At 55.6% G+C, this 12841-nt stretch overlaps 1 protein-coding gene across 1 annotated transcript in view; it reads right to left on the reverse strand.

The window, feature by feature from the left end:
* LOC147086827 (uncharacterized) overlaps nucleotides 1-12841 on the reverse strand; it is a 36120-nt gene that overhangs the window by 11026 nt on the left and 12253 nt on the right. The gene's annotated exons all lie outside the window — the stretch shown is intronic.

Consider the following 12841-nt stretch of genomic DNA (forward strand, 5'->3'; position numbering starts at 1 on the left):
TGTCGGAGGGGCGGTACTGAGGGAGCACCGCACTGTGGGAGGGGCGGTACTGAGGGAGCGCCGCACTGTCGGAGGGGCAGTACTGAGGGAGCGCCGCACTCTCGGAGAGGCAGTACTGAGGGAGCGCCGCACTGTCGGAGGGGCAGTACTGAGGGAGCACCGCACTGTCGGAGGGGCGGTACTGAGGGAGCGCCGCACTGTCGGAGGGGCGGTACTGAGGGAGCGCCGCACTGTCGGAGGGGCGGTACTGAGGGAGCGCCGCACTGTCGGAGGGGCAGTACTGAGGGAGCGCCGCACTGTCGGAGGGGCGGTACTGAGGGAGCGCTGCATTGTCGGAGGGGCGGTACTGAGGGAGCGCCGCACTGTCGGAGGGGCGGTACTGAGGGAGCGCCACACTGTCAGAGGGGCAGTACTGAGGGAGCGCCGCACTGTCGGAGGGGCGGTACTGAGGGAGCGCCGCACTGTCGGAGGGCCGGTACTGAGGGAGCGCCGCACTGTCAGAGGGGCAGTACTGAGGGAGCGCCGCACTGTCGGAGGGGCAGTACTGAGGGAGCGCCGCACTGTCGGAGGGGCAGTACTGAGGGAGCGCCGCACTGTGGGAAGGGCGGTACTGAGGGAGCGCCGCATTGTTGGAGGGGCAGTACTGAGGGAGCCCTGCACAGTCGGAGGGGCAGTACTGAGGGAGCGCTGCACTGTCGGAGGGGCAGTACTGAGGGAGCCCTGCACAGTCGGAGGGGCAGTACTGAGGGAGCCCTGCACAGTCGGAGGGGCGGTACTGAGGGAGCGCCGCACTGTCGGAGGGGCAGTACTGAGGGAGCACCGCACTGTGGGAGGGGCGGTACTGAGGGAGCGCCGCACTGTCGGAGGGGCAGTACTGAGGGAGCGCCGCACTCTCGGAGAGGCAGTACTGAGGGAGCGCCGCACTGTCGGAGGGGCAGTACTGAGGGAGCACCGCACTGTCGGAGGGGCGGTACTGAGGGAGCGCCGCACTGTCGGAGGGGTGGTACTGAGGGAGCGCCGCACTGTCGGAGGGGCGGTACTGAGGGAGCGCCGCACTGTCGGAGGGGCAGTACTGAGGGAGCGCCGCACTGTCGGAGGGGCGGTACTGAGGGAGCGCTGCATTGTCGGAGGGGCGGTACTGAGGGAGCGCCGCACTGTCGGAGGGGCGGTACTGAGGGAGCGCCACACTGTCAGAGGGGCAGTACTGAGGGAGCGCCGCACTGTCGGAGGGGCGGTACTGAGGGAGCGCCGCACTGTCGGAGGGCCGGTACTGAGGGAGCGCCGCACTGTCAGAGGGGCAGTACTGAGGGAGCGCCGCACTGTCGGAGGGCCGGTACTAAGGGAGCGCCGCACTGTCAGAGGGGCAGTACTGAGGGAGCGCCGCACTGTCGGAGGGGCAGTACTGAGGGAGCGCCGCACTGTCGGAGGGGCAGTACTGAGGGAGCGCCGCACTGTGGGAAGGGCGGTACTGAGGGAGCGCCGCATTGTTGGAGGGGCAGTACTGAGGGAGCCCTGCACAGTCGGAGGGGCAGTACTGAGGTAGCGCTGCACTGTCGGAGGGGCAGTACTGAGGGAGCCCTGCACAGTCGGAGGGGCAGTACTGAGGGAGCCCTGCACAGTCGGAGGGGCAGTACTGAGGGAGCCCTGCACAGTCGGAGGGGCGGTACTGAGGGAGCGCCGCACTGTCGGAGGGGCAGTACTGAGGGAGCCCTGCACAGTCGGAGGGGCAGTACTGAGGGAGCCCTGCACAGTCGGAGGGGCAGTACTGAGGGAGCGCCGCACTGTCGGAGGGGCGGTACTGAGGGAGCCCTGCACAGTCGGAGGGGCGGTACTGAGGGAGCGCCGCACTGTCGGAGGGGCGGTACTGAGGGAGCGCCGCACTGTCGGAGGGGCAGTACTGAGGGAGCCCTGCACAGTCGGAGGGGCGGTACTGAGGGAGTGCCGCACTGTCGGAGGTGCCGTCTTTCGGGATGAGATGTTAAACCCGAGGCCCCCGTCTGCTCTCTTGGGTGGACGTAAAAGATCCCACGGCCACTATTGGAAGAAGAGCAGGGGGGGGAGTCACTGAAACCCTTCAAGCGAGAGCCAGTGTGATCTCCTGGACTAGTTTCGATTGCCTAGATGGGTCGGAGAGGAATTCCCCAGATTTTTTTCCTCCCAGGGGTCACAGTCTCAGGATAAGGGGTCGGCCATTTAGGACTGAGATGAGGAGGAATTTCTTCACTGAGGGCGGTGAATCTTTGGAATTCTCTGCCCCAGAGGGCTGTGGAGGCTCAGTCATTGAGTATATTCAAGGCCGAGATCGATAGATTTTTTTGAATATTAAGGGAATCGAGGGATATGGAGATCGGGGCGGGAAAGTGGAGTTGAGGTCAAAGATCAGCCATGATCTCATTGAATGGCGGAGCAGGCTCGAGGGGCCGAATGGCCGACTCCCGCTCCTGATTCTTATGAATCGGTGAGGGCCTCTTTAGCTGTTTTGAAAGATGGGGAATGGGATGAGAGCGGCGTTTCCGCTTCTTCGCCAGATTGTGCATCCGATCCCGAAATCCGAGGGCAACGTCCTGGCCTTGTGGCTCCCCAGGTCCTATGGCGGAGATCAGTGTGTTGGCAGGGAGGGGGGAGTGGTAGCTATAGACCATGATCGGGGTGGGGGGGCGGGGGGAGGGGAAAGTCCAGCACGGTCACGTCACACGTCATTGTAAGCAAGTCCCCATGGCATCCAAAACCTTTCCCCATCAAGCCCTCCCTTGAAAAAACCCAACGCGAGGGTGCGGAACTCCACTGAGATATCATGTGTGGTAGGAAACAGGTTCCATAATGCTTTACAACAAGGTACAGAGTTTCGTTCATAGGCGTTGGGGGGGGGGGGGGTGGCTGGGGGCGTGGGGGAGTGTGTCTTCCTTCAGGGCTTGGCGGAGGAATCACAGAATCACAGAAACCCCACAGTGCCGATAGAGGCCATTTCGGCCCATCGAGCCTGCACCGATACATATCCCACCCGATCCCCGTAACCCCTACACCAACACATATCCCACCCCTATCCCCGTAACCCCACGTGTTTAATCCCCCTAACACTAAGGGTCAATTTATCATAGCCAATCAACCTAACCCGCACATCTTTGGACTGTGGGAGGAAACCGGAGCACCCGGAGAAAACCCACGCAAACACGGGGAGAATGTGCAAACTCCACACAGACAGTCGCCCGAGGCCGGATTCGAACCCGGGTCCCTGGCGCTGTGAGGCAACAGTGCTAACCACTATGCCACCGTGCTGCCCTGACTGGTGGGCAAGGGATCGTTGGAGGAGAAGGTCGAGATTGCCAAAGCCCCTGACGCTGCCCCACCAAACACTCCCGGGTCAGGTCGACACAGGCCAGGCAGAGAGTCCAAGCTGACACCTTGGGCCATCTTGAGCTATCACACAGAAGGACAGAGGAGCGGGGGAGGGCGGGTGAGTTCAGATGTCCGGTCTGCTCAGGCATTCATCCCCTCGCCAGTCTGGGTTAGTTGGGGGGGGGACCCAGGTGGTCAGAGGACCTAACCGACTTACGGCCGGGGTGAGAGGCTGATGTTTCGGTGCGGGCCCCCTTCAGACGTTTGAGAATGGCACCGGAAGTCGGGAACGGGAACGGTCAAGGAAGGCCGGGCTGTTTCTTCAATGGGTTGCATGTCGGGACCTGGGATCCGACTGGACAACCCTCGGGTTGGCGGCCCCCCAGCACCTAAGACGCAGACTCTGTATTTTGTCACAACACATCAGGTGTCCCCCAGTGTCTTCTTACACAACCTGCCACAATTCGATGGAAGTGTGAGGGGTGAAAGTCCCGCTCTCGGCAATTTCAGTCGAAGACTCGTCCTTCACCGAAAAGCTGGAGATGAGGAGCTTCACCCCATCCTGGAGTCACTTCGAACCATCTCACTGAAATCCTGCATCACACAAAACTTTGAAACACAAAACACGAGGTTCTAGGATTACAGAGAACTGAGAGACACCAGTCAGTGTACAGATATCCCCGAGAAAGAGGGACTGAGAGACACCAGTCAGTGTACAGATATCTCCCTGAGAGAGGGGGGACTGAGAGACACCAGTCAGTATACAGATATCTCCCTGAGGGAGAGGGGACTGAGAGACACCAGTCAGTGTACAGATATCTCCCTGAGAGAGGGGGGACTGAGAGACACCAGTCAGTATACAGATACCTCCCTGAGGGAGAGGGGACTGAGAGACACCAGTCAGTGTACAGATATCTCCCTGAGGGAGAGGGGACTGAGAGACACCAGTCAGTGTACAGATATCTCCCTGAGGGAGAGAGACTGAGAGACACCAGTCAGTGTACAGATACCTCCCTGAGGGAGAGGGACTGAGAGACACCAGTCAGTGTACAGATATCTCCCTGAGGGAGAGGGACTGAGAGACACCAGTCAGTTTACAGATATCTCCCTGAGAGAGAGGGACTGAGAGATACCAGTCAGTGTACAGATATCACCCTGAGGGAGAGGGACTGAGACACCAGTCAGTGAACAGATATCTCCCTGAGAGAGAGGTACTGAGAGACACCAGTCAGTGTACAGATATCTCCCTGAGAGAGAGGGACTGAGAGACACCAGTCAGTGTACAGATATCTCCCTGAGAGAGAGGGGACTGAGAGACACCAGTCAGTGTACAGATATCTCCCTGCGGGAGAGGGACTGAGAGACACCAGTCAATGTACAGATATCTCCCTGAGAGAGAGGGACTGAGAGATACTAGTCAGTGTACAGATATCTCCCTGAGAGAGAGGGACTGAGAGACACCAGTCAGTGTACAGATATCACCCTGAGGGAGAGGGACTGAGAGACACCAGTCAGTGAACAGATATCTCCCTGAGAGAGAGGGACTGAGAGATACCAGTCAGTGTACAGATATCTCCCTGAGAGAGAGGGGACTGAGAGACACCAGTCAGTGTACAGATATCTCCCTGAGGGAGAGGGACTGAGAGACACCAGTCAATGTACAGATATCTCCCTGAGAGAGAGGGGACTGAGAGACACCAGTCAGTGTACAGATATCACCCTGAGGGAGAGGGACTGAGAGACACCAGTCAGTGAACAGATATCTCCCTGAGAGAGAGGGACTGAGAGATACTAGTCAGTGTACAGATATCTCCCTGAGAGAGAGGGACTGAGAGACACCAGTCAGTGTACAGATATCACCCTGAGGGAGAGGGACTGAGGGACACCAGTCAGTGAACAGATATCTCCCTGAGAGAGAGGGACTGAGAGATACCAGTCAGTGTACAGATATCTCCCTGAGAGAGAGGGGACTGAGAGACACCAGTCAGTGTACAGATATCTCCCTGAGGGAGAGGGACTGAGAGACACCAGTCAGTGTACAGATACCTCCCTGAGAGAGAGGGACTGAGAGACACCAGTCAGTGTACAGATACCTCCCTGAGAGAGGGGACTGAGAGACACCAGTCGGTGTACAGATATCTCCCTCAGGGAGAGGGACTGAGAGACACCAGTCAGTGTACAGATACCTCCCTGAGAGAGAGGGACTGAGAGACACCAGTCAGTGTACAGATATCTCCCTGAGAGAGAGGGGACTGAGAGACACCAGTCAGTGTACAGATATCTCCCTGAGGGAGAGGGACTGAGAGACACCAGTCAGTGTACAGATACCTCCCTGAGAGAGAGGGACTGAGAGACACCAGTCAGTGTACAGATACCTCACTGAGAGAGAGGGACTGAGAGACACCAGTCGGTGTACAGATATCTCCCTGAGAGAGAGGGGACTGAGAGACACCAGTCAGTGTACAGATATCTCCCTGAGAGACAGGGACTGAGAGACACCAGTCAGTGTACAGATACCTCCCTGAGAGAGAGGGACTGAGAGACACCAGTCAGTGTACAGATACCTCACTGAGAGAGAGGGACTGAGAGACACCAGTCAGAGTACAGATATCTCCCTGAGAGAGAGGGACTGAGAGACACCAGTCAGTGTACAGATATCTCCCTGAGAGACAGGGACTGAGAGACACCAGTCAGTGTACAGATACCTCCCTGAGAGAGAGGGACTGAGAGACACCAGTCAGTGTACAGATACCTCACTGAGAGAGAGGGACTGAGAGACACCAGTCAGTGTACAGATATCTCCCTGAGAGAGAGGGGACTGAGAGACACCAGTCAGTGTACAGATATCTCCCTGAGAGAGAGGGGACTGAGAGACACCAGTCAGTGTACAGATATCTCCCTGAGGGAGAGGGGACTGAGAGACACCAGTCAGTGTACAGATACCTCCCTGAGGGAGAGGGACTGAGAGACACCAGTCAGTGTACAGATATCTCCCTGAGAGAGAGGGGACTGAGAGACACCAGTCAGTGTACAGATATCTCCCTGAGAGAGAGGGGACTGAGAGACACCAGTCAGTGTACAGATATCTCCCTGAGAGAGAGGGGACTGAGAGACACCAGTCAGTGTACAGATATCTCCCTCAGGGAGAGGGACTGAGAGACACCAGTCAGTGTACAGATATCTCCCTGAGGGGGAGAGGGGACTGAGAGACACCAGTCGGTGTACAGATATCTCCCAGAGGGGACTGAGGGACTGAGAGACACCAGTCAGTGTACAGATATCTCCCAGAGGGGACTGAGGGACTGAGAGACACCAGTCAGTGTACAGATATCTCCCAGAGGGGACTGAGGGACTGAGAGACACCAGTCAGTGTACAGATATCTCCCTGAGAGAGAGGGGACTGAGAGACACCAGTCAGTGTACAGATATCTCCCTGAGGGAGAGGGACTGAGAGACACCAGTCAGTGTACAGATACCTCCCTGAGAGAGAGGGACTGAGAGACACCAGTCAGTGTACAGATACCTCACTGAGAGAGAGGGACTGAGAGACACCAGTCGGTGTACAGATATCTCCCTGAGAGAGAGGGGACTGAGAGACACCAGTCAGTGTACAGATATCTCCCTGAGAGACAGGGACTGAGAGACACCAGTCAGTGTACAGATACCTCCCTGAGAGAGAGGGACTGAGAGACACCAGTCAGTGTACAGATACCTCACTGAGAGAGAGGGACTGAGAGACACCAGTCAGAGTACAGATATCTCCCTGAGAGAGAGGGACTGAGAGACACCAGTCAGTGTACAGATATCTCCCTGAGAGACAGGGACTGAGAGACACCAGTCAGTGTACAGATACCTCCCTGAGAGAGAGGGACTGAGAGACACCAGTCAGTGTACAGATACCTCACTGAGAGAGAGGGACTGAGAGACACCAGTCAGTGTACAGATATCTCCCTGAGAGAGAGGGGACTGAGAGACACCAGTCAGTGTACAGATATCTCCCTGAGAGAGAGGGGACTGAGAGACACCAGTCAGTGTACAGATATCTCCCTGAGAGAGGGGACTGAGAGACACCAGTCAGTGTACAGATATCACCCTGAGAGAGAGGGGACTGAGAGACACCAGTCAGTGTACAGATATCTCCCTGAGGGGGAGAGGGGACTGAGAGACACCAGTCGGTGTACAGATATCTCCCAGAGGGGACTGAGGGACTGAGAGACACCAGTCAGTGTACAGATATCTCCCAGAGGGGACTGAGGGACTGAGAGACACCAGTCAGTGTACAGATATCTCCCAGAGAGAGAGGGACTGAGAGACACCAGTCAGAGTACAGATATCTCCCTGAGAGAGAGGGACTGAGAGACACCAGTCAGTGTACAGATATCTCCCTGAGAGACAGGGACTGAGAGACACCAGTCAGTGTACAGATACCTCCCTGAGAGAGAGGGACTGAGAGACACCAGTCAGTGTACAGATACCTCACTGAGAGAGAGGGACTGAGAGACACCAGTCAGTGTACAGATATCTCCCTGAGAGAGAGGGGACTGAGAGACACCAGTCAGTGTACAGATATCTCCCTGAGAGAGAGGGGACTGAGAGACACCAGTCAGTGTACAGATATCTCCCTGAGGGAGAGGGGACTGAGAGACACCAGTCAGTGTACAGATACCTCCCTGAGGGAGAGGGACTGAGAGACACCAGTCAGTGTACAGATATCTCCCTGAGAGAGAGGGGACTGAGAGACACCAGTCAGTGTACAGATATCTCCCTGAGAGAGAGGGGACTGAGAGACACCAGTCAGTGTACAGATATCTCCCTGAGAGAGAGGGGACTGAGAGACACCAGTCAGTGTACAGATATCTCCCTCAGGGAGAGGGACTGAGAGACACCAGTCAGTGTACAGATATCTCCCTGAGGGGGAGAGGGGACTGAGAGACACCAGTCGGTGTACAGATATCTCCCAGAGGGGACTGAGGGACTGAGAGACACCAGTCAGTGTACAGATATCTCCCAGAGGGGACTGAGGGACTGAGAGACACCAGTCAGTGTACAGATATCTCCCAGAGGGGACTGAGGGACTGAGAGACACCAGTCAGTGTACAGATATCTTGATCCTTTATGATGACGTGGCACTCATGCCCTGTGTATGTAGCTGTCCGTTGACAGGACCGCCCATGAGGCCAACAATTGATGTCCTGCATACCATGTTTGGGATTGGGATACACCCGGCGCGGTTCCTGTGTAACCAGAGATGGCCCCGGTGGAATCGTCCATCGATTGGTCCAAAAAACCCCTCCCTGCCTTGCCCAAGCCGTGTCTCTCCTGTCTCCCCTCAGAGGAGGTCGGCGGACATTGAACGGAGTCCAATTCTCGATTGAAATCTCGCCCGCTCCACGTGGGCTTAGAATGTACGCCCTCCAACGGGAGGGGTCACGGGGTCAGTTGAACTGGGGGGTGGGGGAAGGGTCAAGGGTCAAAGGTGCCCTACAAGCTGGAAGAGAAGGATGTGTTGCACCTCCCCTGCCCTCTCCTCCCTCCCCCATTCCTCGTGTCCACCTTCCCCTCTTTGTACGTGGTTGCTCCTCCACCGGCGGAGGGGGCACGCTTGGCCGATCGACCCAGGGCGGTGGAGCCAAGCTGGCTGATACTTCGCCGCGAGCGGTCACTGTGGCGCACACAGGAAGTGCAGGCCACTGACAGCTGGCGGGGGGCGGCGGTCAAACACCCGGGGCCGCATCATCTCAGTCCCCAATTGGGCCGCACGGAGCAGAACTCCTGCAAAGGGCGAACCTGCTCAGCCGTCGGGAAAGGGCGCAGAATAATGGGGCTGTTCACCCGCTCACCCCCCTCCCCCCCAGCTAGACTAGCTCCAGACTCCTGAAAATTGAAGCTGGAGTCTGACTGGACTCCCGGCTTAATCTCAGATCTAACGGTGTGTGTGTGTGTCGGGGAGTCTTTTTTTCAGATATCCAACAGGAAAGTTTGGTCATGATTTTGATTCCTGGCCAAGGCTGGTGGGGGAATGGATCTCCTCTTCCAGTTTTCCCTCAGGCAAAAGCAGAGTCTCAATCGAGCAAATTACAAGTGGGGGCCGAACTAGGCTGAACTAGAGCGCTCTAGGCTGAACTAGCTCACTCTAGGCCGAACTAGATCACTCTAGGCCAAACTAGGTCACTCTAGGGTGCTCTAGGTCTCTCTAGGCCTAACTAGGTCACTCTAGGCCGAACTAGGTCACTCTGGGCCAAACTAGATCACTCTAGGCCAAACTAGGTCACTCTAGGTCACTCTAGGGCTAACTAGGTCACTCTAGGCCGAACTAGGTCACTCTAGGCCAAACTAGGTCACTCTAGGGTGCTCTAGGTCACTCTAGGCCAAACTAGGTCACTCTAAGTCTAACTACTTCACTCTAGGCCTAACTAGGTCACTCTAGGCCGAACTAGTTCACTCTAGGCCTAACTAGGTCACTCTAGGCTGAACTAGGTCACTCTAGGCCAAACTAGGTCACTCTAGGCCAAACTAGGTCACTCTAGGTCTAACTACTTCACTCTCGGCCTAACTAGGTCACTCTAGGCCGAACTAGTTCACTCTAGGCCTAACTAGTTCACTCTAGGCCAAACTAGATCACTCTAGGCCTAACTAGGTCACTCTAGGCCTAACTAGGTCACTCTAGGCCTAACTAGCTCACTCTAGGCCAAACTAGATCACTCTAGGCCTAACTAGGTCACTCTAGGCCAAACTAGGTCACTCTAGGCCAAACTAGGTCACTCTAGGCCGAACTAGGTCACTCTGGGCCAAACTAGATCACTCTAGGCCAAACTAGGTCACTCTAGGGCTAACTAGGTCACTCTAGGCCGAACTAGGTCACTCTAGGCCAAACTAGGTCACTCTAGGGTGCTCTAGGTCACTCTAGGCCAAACTAGGTCACTCTAAGTCTAACTACTTCACTCTAGGCCTAACTAGGTCACTCTAGGCCGAACTAGTTCACTCTAGGCCTAACTAGGTCACTCTAGGCTGAACTAGGTCACTCTAGGCCAAACTAGGTCACTCTAGGCCAAACTAGGTCACTCTAGGTCTAACTACTTCACTCTCGGCCTAACTAGGTCACTCTAGGCCGAACTAGTTCACTCTAGGCCTAACTAGTTCACTCTAGGCCAAACTAGATCACTCTAGGCCTAACTAGGTCACTCTAGGCCTAACTAGGTCACTCTAGGCCTAACTAGCTCACTCTAGGCCAAACTAGATCACTCTAGGCCTAACTAGGTCACTCTAGGCCTAACTAGGGCGCTCTAGGCCTGACTAGGTCACTCTAGGCCGAACTAGGTCACTCTAGGCTGAACTAGTTCACTCTAGGCCTAACTAGGTCACTCTAGGCCAAACTAGGTCACTCTAGGCCTAACTAGTTCACTCTAGGCTGAACTAGTTCAATCTAGGCCTAACTAGGTCACTCTAGGCCTAACTAAGTCACTCTAGGACTAACTAGGTTACTCTAGGCCTAACTAATTCACTCTAGGCCGAACTAGGTCACTCTAGGGTGCTCTAGGTCACTCTAGGCCTAAATAGGTCACTCTAGGCCTAACTAGGTCACTCTATGCCTAACTAGGTCAGTCTAGGCCTAACTAATTCACTCTAGGCCGAACTAGGTCACTCTAGGGTGCTCTAGGTCACTCTAGGCCGAACTAGGTCATTCTAGGCCGCACTAGGGCGCTCTAGGCCGCACTAGGGCGCTCTAGGCCTAACTAGGCCAAACAACGTCACTCTAGGGTGCTCTAGGTCACTCTAGGCCTAACCAGGCCAATCTAGGGCACTCTAGGCCTAACTAGGTCACTCTAGGCCGAACTAGTTCACTCTAGGGCTAACTAGGTCACTCTAGGCCGAACTAGGTCACTCTAGGCCTAACTAGTTCACTCTAGGCCGAACTAGGTCACTCTAGGGTGCTCTAGGTCACTCTCGGCCGAACTAGGTCACTCTAGGCCGAACTAGGTCACACTAGGTCTAACTAGGTCACTCTAGGCCGAACTAGGTCACTCTAGGCCTAACTAGTTCACTCTAGGCCTAACTAGTTCACTCTAGGCCTAACTAGTTCACTCTAAGCCTAACTAGTTCACTCTAGGCCTAACTAGTTCACTCTAGGCCTAACTAGTTCACTCTAGGCCTAACTAGGTCACTCTAGGCCGAACTAGGTCACTCTAGGCCGAACTAGTCCACTCTAGGTCTAACTAGGTCACTCTAGGCCAAACTAGGTCACTCTAGGCCGAACTAGTTCACTCTAGGGCTAACTAGGTCAGTCTAGGCCTAACTAGGTCACTCTAGGCCGAACTAGGTCACTCTAGGCTGAACTAGGTCACTCTAGGTCTAACTAGGTCACTCTAGGCCTAACTATTTCATTCTAGGCCTAACTAGATCACTCTAGGCCTAACTATTTCACTCTAGGCCTAGCTAGTTCACTCCAGGCCAAACTAGGTCACTCTAGGCCAAACTAGGTCATTCTAGGCCAAACTAGGTCACTTATGTCTAACTAGGTCACTCTAGGCCTAACTATAGGCCTAACTAGTTCACTCTAGGCCAAACTAGGTCACTCTAGGCCTAACTAGTTCACTATAGGCCTAACTAGTTCACTCTAGGCCTAACTAGGTCGCTCTAGGCCTAAATAGGTCATTCTAGGCCTAAATAGGTCACTCTAGGCCAAACTAGTCCACTCTAGGCCTAACTAGGTCACTCTAGGCCGAACTAGGTCACTCTAGGCCGAACTAGTCCACTCTAAGGCTAACTAGGTCACTCTAGGCCAAACTAGGTCACTCTAGGCCGAACTAGGTCACTCTAGGCCAAACTAGTTCACTCTAGGCCGAACTAGGTCAGTCTAGGCCGAACTAGTTCACTCTAGGCCTAACTAGGTGACTCTGGGCCTAACTAGTTCACTCTGGGCCTAACTAGGTCAGTCTAGGCCAAACTAGGTCACTCTAGGCCTAACTAGGTGACTCTGGGCCTAACTAGTTCACTCTGGGCCTAACTAGGTCAGTCTAGCCCAAACTAGGTCACTCTAGGCCTAACTAGGTCACTCTAGGCCAAACTACTTCACTCTAGGGCTAACTAGGTCAGTCTAGGCCTAACTAGGTCACTCTAGGCCGAACTAGGTCACTCTAGGTCTAACTGTTCCTGGGACTAGGGACAGGGTCACTGGCAAGGCTTGGAAGCTAAACAGAGCCAGGCCTGGTTAGTACCTGGAGGGGTGACCATCAGGGAAGACCAGATGCAGAAGGTCACGGAAGGAGCCCCGAAGAGGGGCGGTTGGTGTGAAGGTCACGGAAGGAGCCCCGAAGAGGGGCGGTTGGTGTGAAGGTCACGGAAGGAGCCCCGAGGAGGGGCGGTTGGTGAGAAGGTCACGGAAGGAGCCACGGGAGGAGCGGCTGGTGAGTAGGCCCGGGCGGTGGGCTGAAGATTGTCGGACAGGAGGAATGGTGGAAATGGAATGGCGGCGCGCACAGACGCAGCGGCTTTGCTTCTCCCAGTC

The sequence above is a fragment of the Somniosus microcephalus genome, unplaced genomic scaffold (assembly GCF_052327205.1).
Source record: "Somniosus microcephalus isolate GS21.2 unplaced genomic scaffold, FLI_Smic_1.0 unresolved_chr7, whole genome shotgun sequence".
NCBI classification, from domain to species: domain Eukaryota; kingdom Metazoa; phylum Chordata; class Chondrichthyes; order Squaliformes; family Somniosidae; genus Somniosus; species Somniosus microcephalus.